Here is an 8,710-nt window from a genome sequence, read left to right as displayed (position 1 = left end):
GGTTGGTGCCACGAACCGTGACCAATGCCACCTTTAGTCCCGGTTGGTGCCACCAACCGGGACCAATGGCCTTGTGCTGCCCCGCGCCCAAAAGTTTAGTCCCACATTGCTAGCTGAAGGGCGCCGGCACTGGTTTATAAGCGCTGGTGTGCCTCCCCATTCGAGCTCCTCTCTAATGCAGGCTTTCGGGCCTAAACTTGCTACTGCCTGTGGGCCTATTGGGCCTTCTGCGGGCCTGAATCCTGGCCCATGTAGGGTTTCTAGTCGTATTCAGGCCGTGGAGGCCCAGTAGGAGGCATTTTTTTGGTTTTTTATTTTTTATTTCTACTTAAAACTAAATACTTACAGTTTTTTAGTGATTTCTTTTTGCTTTTAGGTCACAAAAATTATAAACTTTCTGTTAGTGCCATTAGTTTTAAATTTTGAATAGTTTAAATTTGAATTTTTAAAAATTTGTGTGAATCACTAGTTTATAAATAACTTTACTATAAAAATAGATTTTTTTTTCTTCTTTGCTATTTATTTTTTATTTATACTTACAATTAAATACTTATAGTTTGATTTTAGGTCACAAAAATTATATTCTTTTTGCTATTGAAGAATATTATAGTTTTATTTTAGTTGATCATAACATAATATTTTAATTGATTGTTTTTATTTTCATAAAAGTTTTGTAGTTCATTCTGTTTGCTATTAATTCATTCTTTGAGCTAAATGACTCTGAAATTGGAAAGCATTTCAAAATGAACTCTGAAAAGGTTGAAAGTTGGCATGGTATCATCATTTCCACATAGCATATTCCAAAAAGTAGAGAGGGTTACGACAAAAACTTAATGCACTTCGTGTACAAAATGGACAATCACTTTCGAAGTATCAAAGTTTCAAACCATAAGACATGAAAGCATTTCAAATGAACTCTGAAAAAGTTGAAAGTTGGGATGGTATCATAATTTCACCCACATAGCATGTGCATGTACAAAACGGACAATGGTAGCATGTTCGTCTATTACAAATTTGGCATGGTATCATCATAATAGTTGCGGGAGAAAGTCTTCACTTTTTCTTCGCTTGTGTCATTTGCTTATTGCGCTGTAACCATGGATAATCTTCATTGTTTATCAGGATGCTTGGGTCAGCCTTGACATTGAAGGGAGGAATCTCATGAAACTTTTCATAATCTTCAGACATGTCTGTCTTGCCGTCCACTCCCAGGATGTCCCTTTTTCCTGAAAGAACTATGTGGCACTTTGGCTCATCGTATGATGTATTCGCTTCTTTATCTTTTCTTTTTCTTGGTTTGGTAGACATGTCCTTCACATAGATAACCTGTGCCACATCATTGGCTAGGACGAACGGTTCGTCAGTGTACCCAAGATTTTTCAGATTCACTGTTGTCATTCCGTACTGTGGGTCTTCCTGTACCCCGCCGCCTAACAGATTGACCCATTTGCACTTAAACAAAGGGACCTTAAAATCAGGTCCGTAGTCAAGTTCCCATATGTCCACTATGTAACCATAATATGTGTCCTTTCCGCTCTCGGTTGCTGCATCAAAGCGAACACCGCTGTTTTGGTTGGTGCTCTTTTGATCTTGGGCGATCGTGTAAAATGTATTCCCATTTATCTCGTATCCTTTGTAAGTCAATACAGTCAAAGATGGTCCCCTGGACAACAAGTACAACTCATCACAAACAGTGTTGTCACCTCTGAGACGTGTTTCCAACCAACTGCTGAAAGTCCTGATGTGTTCACATGTAATCCAGTCGTCGCACTGCTCCGGGTGTTTGGAGCGCAGACTGTTCTTGTGTTCATCGACATACGGGGTCACCAAGGTAGAGTTCTGTAGAACTGTGTAGTGTGCTTGAGACCAAGAATATCCGTCCCTTCATATTATTGAGTCTCTTCCAAGAGTGCCTTTTCCAGTCAGTCTCCCCTCATACCGCGATTTAGGGAGACCTATCTTGTTAAGGCCAGGAATGAAGTCAACACAAAACCCGATAACATCCTCTGTTTGATGGCCCATGGAGATGCTTCCTTCTGGCCTAGCGCGGTTACGGACATATTTCTTTAGGACTCCCATGAACCTCTCAAAGGGGAACATATTGTGTAGAAATACGGGCCCCAGGATGACAATCTCGTCGACTAGATGAACTAGGACGTGCGTCATGATATTGAAGAAGGATGGTGGGAACACCAGCTCGAAACTGACAAGACATTGCGCCACATCACTCCTTAGCCTTGGTACGATTTCTGGATCGATCACCTTCTGAGAGATTGCATTTAGGAATGCACATAGCTTCACAATGGCTAATCAGACGTTTTCCGATAGAAGCCCCCTCAATGCAACCGGAAGCAGTTGCGTCATAATCACGTGGCAGTCATGAGACTTTAGGTTCTGAAACTTTTTCTCTGGCATATTTATTATTCCCTTTATATTCGATGAGAAGCCAGTCGTGACCTTCATACTGAGCAGGCATTCAAAGAAGATTTCTTTCTCTTCTTTCGTAAGAGCGTAGCTGGCAGGACCTTTATACTGCTTCGGAGGCATGCCGTCTTTTTCGTGCAAACATTGCAGGTCCGCTCGTGCCTCAGGTGTATCTTTTGTCTTCCCATACACGCCCAAGAAGCCTAGCAGGTTCACGCAAAGGTTCTTCGTCACGTGCATCACGTCGATTGAGGAGCGGACCTCTAGGTCTTTCTAGTAGGGTAGGTCCCAAAATATAGATTTCTTCTTCCACATGGGTGCGTGTCCCTCAGCGTCATTCGGAACAGCTAGTCCACCGGGACCCTTTCCAAAGATTACATAGTGTAAATCATTGACCATAGCAAGCACGTGATCACCGGTGCGCATGGCGGGCTTCTTCCGGTGATCTGCCTCGCCTTTGAAATGCTTGCCTTTCTTTTGACATTGATGGTTGGTCGGAAGAAATCAACGATGGCCCAGGTACACATTCTTCCTGCATTTGTCCAGGTATATACTTTCAGTGTCATCTAAACAGTGCGTGCATGCGTGATATCCTTTGTTTGTCTGTCCTGAAAGGTTACTGAGAGCGGGCCAATCGTTGATGGTCACGAACAGCAACGCCTTAAGGTTAAATTCCTCCTGTCTGTGCTCATCCCACGTACGTACACCGTTTCCATTCCACAGCTGTAAAAGTTCTTCAACTAATGGCCTTAGGTACACATCAATTTTGTTGCCGGGTTGCTTAGGGCCTTGGATGAGAACTGGCATCATAATGAACTTACGCTTCATGCACATCCAAGGAGGAAGGCTATACATACATAGAGTCACGGGCCAGGTGCTGTGATTGCTGCTCTGCTCCCTGAAAGGATTAATGCCATCCGCGCTTAAAGCAAACCATACATTCCTTGGGTCCTTTGCAAACTCATCCCAGTACTTTCTCTCGATTTTTCTCCACTGCGACCCGTCAGCGGGTGCTCTCAACTTCCCATTTTTCTTTCGGTTCTCACTGTGCCATCGCATCAACTTGGCATGCTCTTCGTTTCTGAACAGACGTTTCAACCGTGGTATTATAGGAGCATACCACATCACCTTTGCAGGAACCCTCTTCCTGAGGGGCTCGCCGTCAACATCACCAGGGTCATCTCGTCTGATCTTATACCGCAATGCACCGCATACCGGGCATGCGTTCAGATCCTTGTATGCACCACGGTAGAGGATGTAGTCATTAGGGCATGCATGTATCTTCTCCACCTCCAATCCTAGAGGGCATACGACCTTCTTTGTTGCGTATGTACTGTCGGGCAATTCGTTATCCTTTGGAAGCTTCTTCTTCAATATTTTCAGTAGCTTCTCAAATCCTTTGTCAGCCACAGCATTCTCTACCTTCCACTGCAGCAATTCCAGTACGGTACCGAGCTTTGTGTTGCCATCTTCGCAATTGGGGTATAACCCTTTTTTGTGATCCTCTAACATGCGATCAAACTTCAGCTTCTCCTTTTGACTAATGCATTGCGTCCTTGCATCGACAATGACCCGGCGGAGATCATCATCATCGGGCACATCATCTGGTTCCTCTTGATCTTCAACAGCTTCACCCGTGGCAGCATCATTGGGCACATCGTCTGGTTCCTCTTGATCTTCACCAGCTCCCCCCGTTGCAGCATCACCGTATTCAGGGGGCACATAGTTGTCATCGTACTCTTCTTCTTCGCCGTCTTCCATCATAACCCCTATTTCTCCGTGCCTCGTCCAAACATTATAGTATGGCATGAAACCCTTGTAAAGCAGGTGGGAGTGAAGGATTTTCCGGTTAGAGTAAGACCTCTTATTCCCACATTCAGTGCATGGACAACACATAAAACCATTCTGCTTGTTTGCCTCAGCCGCATCGAGAAACTCATGCACGCCCTTAATGTACTCGCGGGTGTGTCTGTCACCGTACATCCATTGCCGGTTCATCTGCGTGCATTATATATAATTAAGTGTCCAAATTAATAGAAGTTCATCATCACATTAAAACCAAAGTGCATACATAGTTCTCATCTAACAATATATAGCTCTCCAGAGCATCTAATTAATTAAACCATACATTGAAACTATGTAAAACATTTCAATGCGATCATAATCACAACCAAGGTAACAATTGATCCAACGGCATAATGATACCAAGCCTCGGTATGAATGGCATATTTTCTAATCTTTCTAATCTTCAAGCGCATTGCATCCATCTTGATCTTGTGATCATCGACGACATCCGCAACATGCAACTCCAATATCATCTTCTCCTCCTCATTTTTTTTATTTTTTCCTTCAACAAATTGTTTTCTTCTTCAACTAAATTTAACCTCTCGACAATAGGGTCGGTTGGCATTTCCGATTCACATACATCCTAGATAAATAAAATCTATGTCACGTTGGTCGGCATAATTTTCATAAACAATAAATGAACCAATAGTTATAAAGATAATATACATACCAAATCCAAATCATAGACAGGACGAGGGCCGACGGGGGCGGATACCAAAACCATCGCACTATATAAGATGCAATAATAAATGTAAGAAAATGATACAAGTATCTATCTAAACATACAAGTAAGAATATTTTTCCTTTTAGAAAGAAGATAAGAACAAGAGGCTCACCACGGTGGTGTCGGTGATGAGATCGACGCGGGTGATCGACGACGGTGAAGACGGGGACGGGGCGTGACGGACCGCTAAATCTAGACAAATCTCGAGGAAAATGGAGCTTGGAGGTCGAGCTTCGAGAGGAGAAAGCTTAAGTAGTGTGGCTCGGGCATTCCATCGAACACCTCATGTGCATAGGAGGTGAGCTAGAGCACCACAAAGCCCTCTCCCCCTCGGCCAGAAAAAATAGAGCACTGTGCTCTGCTCTTGCGCGAGGGGGTATATATAGGCACCTCATTGGTCCCGGTTGATGACATGAACCGGGACTAAAGGGAAGCCTTTGGTCCCGGTTCAAGCCACCAACCAGGACCAATGGTGGTGAGCCAGGAGCGAGGCCCATTGGTCCCGGTTCGTCCCACCAACCGGGACCAAAAGGTCCAGACGAACCGGGACCAATGGCCCACGTGGCCCGGCCGGCCCCCTGGGCTCACGAACCGGGACCAATGCCCACATTGGTCCCGGTTCTAGACTGAACCGGGACTAATGGGCTGAGCCGGCCTGGACCATAGCCCTGTTTTCTACTAGTGGTGGCCCGCTACAACCTGCGCGTGTGCATTGCCGACGTCGTGTCGGTGCACCTGTGCCATGAAGCCAAGTTCGGCAGACGCGTGCACATCCTCCCCTTGGACGACACCGTCGAGGGCATCGAGGGGAACCTCTTCGACGCCTACCTCAAGCCCTACTTCATCGACGCCTACCGCCCGGTCCACAAGGGTGACCTCTTCCTTGTGCGTGGTGGCATGCGGAGCGTTGAGTTCAAGGTCATGGAGATCGACCCCACGGTGGACTACTGTGTCGTGGTGCCCGACATGGAGATATTCTGCGAGGGCGAGCCGGTCAAACGGGAGGACGAGGAGAGGCTTGACGACATCGGCTACGACGACGTGGGTGGCATGGGGAAACCGCTGACTCTGATCAGGGAGCTCGTCGAGCTGCCACTCAGGCATCCGCAGATCTTCAAGAGCATTGGCGTCAAGCCTCCCAAAGGCATCCTCCTCTACGGCCCTCCAGGGTCCGGCAAGACGCTCATCGCCCGTGCGGTGGCCAACGAGACCGGGGCCTTCTTCTTCCTTATCAACGGCCCAGAGATAATGTCGAAGATGGCTGGAGAGAGCGAGAGCAACCTGAGGGAGGCCTTCGAGGAGGCCGAGAAGAACGCGCCCTCCATCATCTTCATCGACGAGATCGACTCCATTGCTCCGAACAGGGAGAAGACTCACGGCGAGGTCGAGAGGCGCATCGTCTCCCAGCTGCTGACTCTGGTGGACGGCATGAAAGCCCGCACGCACGTCATTGTCATGGGCGCCACGAACCGTCCCAACAGCATCGACCCTGCCTTGAGGCGCTTCGGGAGGTTCGATCGCGAGATCGACATCGGCGTGCCGGACGAGGTTGGGCGTCTCGAAGTGCTCCGCATCCACACGAAAAACATGAAGCTGGACGAGGACGTCAACCTTGAGGTGATTGCCAAGGATACGCACGGATATCGGCGCCGACTTGGCCGCGCTATGCACCGAGGCGGCGCTGCAGTGCATCAGGGAGAAGATGGACGTGATTGACTTAGAGGACGACACTATCGACGCCGAGATCTTGAACTCCATGGCCGTCACCAATGACCACCTTAAGACAACGCTCGTCGGCACGAACCCGTCCGCGCTACGTGAGACCGTCGTGGAGGTGCCCAACGTCAACTGGAACGACATCGGCGGCCTCGACGGTGTCAAGAGGGAGCTGCAAGAGACCGTCCAGTACCCGGTCGAGCACCCGGAGAAATTCAAGAAGTTTGGCATGTTGCCGTCCAAGGGCGTCCTCTTCTACGGGCCACCAGGATGCGGCAAGACCTTGCTGGCGAAGGCGATCGCCAACGAGTGCCAGGCCAACTTCATCAGCATCAAGGGGCCAGAGCTGCTCACCATGTGGTTCGGCGAGAGCGAGGCCAACGTGCGCGAGATCTTCGACAAGGCGCGGCAGTCTGCACCGTGCGTCGTATTCTTCGACGAGCTCGACTCCATCGCAAGCCAAAGGGGCAGCAGAGTGGGCGACGCCGGCGGCGCGGCAGACAGGGTCCTGAACCAGCTGCTCACCGAGATGGACGGCATGAACGCCAAGAAGACCGTCTTCATCATCGGCGCCACCAATAGGCCGGACATTATTGACTCTGCATTGCTCGCTCCGGCCGCCTGGACCAGCTCATCTACATCCCCTTGCCGGACGAGGCCTCGCGGCACCAAATCTTCAAGGCCTGCCTCCGGAAGTCTCCTGTGGCCAAGGACGTCGACCTCGGTGCACTCGCAAAGTTCACCGCCGGCTTCAGTGGTGCCGACATCACGGAGATCTGCCAGAGGACGTGCAAGTACGCCATAAGGGAGGACATTGAAAAGGACATGGAGAGGCAGAGGATGGGGAAAGACACCATGGAGGTGGACGGTGGGCAGGAAGAGGAGGCTGCGGAGATCAAGGCGGCTCACTTCGAGGATTCAATGAAGTACGCGAGGCGGAGCGTGAGTGACGCCGACATCCGGAAGTACCAGGCCTTCGCACAGACGCTACAGCAGTCCAGGGGGTTTGGCACCGAGTTCCGCTTCCCGGCGCAGCCCCAGGCGGCAGAAGCTGCTGCAGACAACTCCGCGGCAGCTGATGAGGAGGAAGATGATCTGTACAAGTGATCCAGTAACCATTGTTAGAACATGAAGTAGGAGTACCAGAATATTATAGGCTATGTTTTTGTTCTCGTCGATCACTTCTTTCCATGTATGTAATTTTCGTTAGTAAGAATTTATTTACATACATACATTATACAGAAATACAGTTGACGAAATAAGAAGCTCTTTGTTGTGCTTTCTATTCATCGTAGGCAGGGATAAGACTCTGAAAACTAGACTAAGCCGTGAACTGAACCGTGGATTGCACGCAATTAGCGCGCTTCTCTCTCAACCCCCCTCTCCTCTGCTCCTGCACAAGATGCAGAAGGTCACTGGATATGTCTGGCATGTGAGCCTGTAAGAACATGAGTTTCATATTATTGAACCTGTAAGAACTAGAGCTGAAGGCAAATATTTCATGCCGGTGCTTAGCAACTTGTGTCTGATACGTGTGGCTCCCAACAGACTTAGTTGCAGAGAGACGTTTGTTAGCCAACAATGAGTTGTTCTGCGCCACCCTTTTCCTAAGGCCATTTGGTTCTACCCAACTGAATGTCATGTCTGCAGAGGCCGTGGTCTGATCCTCCTTTTCCAGAAAAAAGGAAAAAGAAAACTGAATGTCATACACCCTTCGGGGCGAGGTCTCTGTGGACGCTGTCTCCTCGCCTGTGCGGCCCACTGCCGTGATGCTCGGTTCGTCCGGCTTGTCGTCGCCGGCCGGACAAATGGTCATAGAGGCGAACAAATTCTTACATCGCTTCCTACTTTGGGGAAATTAATTATTGAAAAAGAGCATGGTGGGTTGGAATTTAAGGTTTAACCATTATCAGTTTCATGAAAATGAAATTGGGGGCCCCGTGCTCTTTTCTCTGAAAACACTAAGGCTTAACTGCTTGTCCAAACAAAGTTTGACTTTCA

General features: G+C 48.4%; 1 pseudogene; it reads left to right on the top strand.

Annotated features, from left to right (window-relative positions):
* LOC123058146 (cell division control protein 48 homolog D-like) overlaps nucleotides 1-7,816 on the top strand; it is a 14,456-nt pseudogene extending 6,640 nt beyond the window's left edge.
* Nucleotides 7,817-8,710: the final 894 nt, after the last annotated feature.

Source organism: Triticum aestivum, chromosome 3A, assembly GCF_018294505.1.
Source record: "Triticum aestivum cultivar Chinese Spring chromosome 3A, IWGSC CS RefSeq v2.1, whole genome shotgun sequence".
In the NCBI taxonomy this organism is placed as follows: Eukaryota; Viridiplantae; Streptophyta; class Magnoliopsida; order Poales; family Poaceae; genus Triticum; species Triticum aestivum.
Note: the sequence above shows the minus strand (reverse complement) of the source record. Positions and strands in the feature narration are given on the sequence as shown.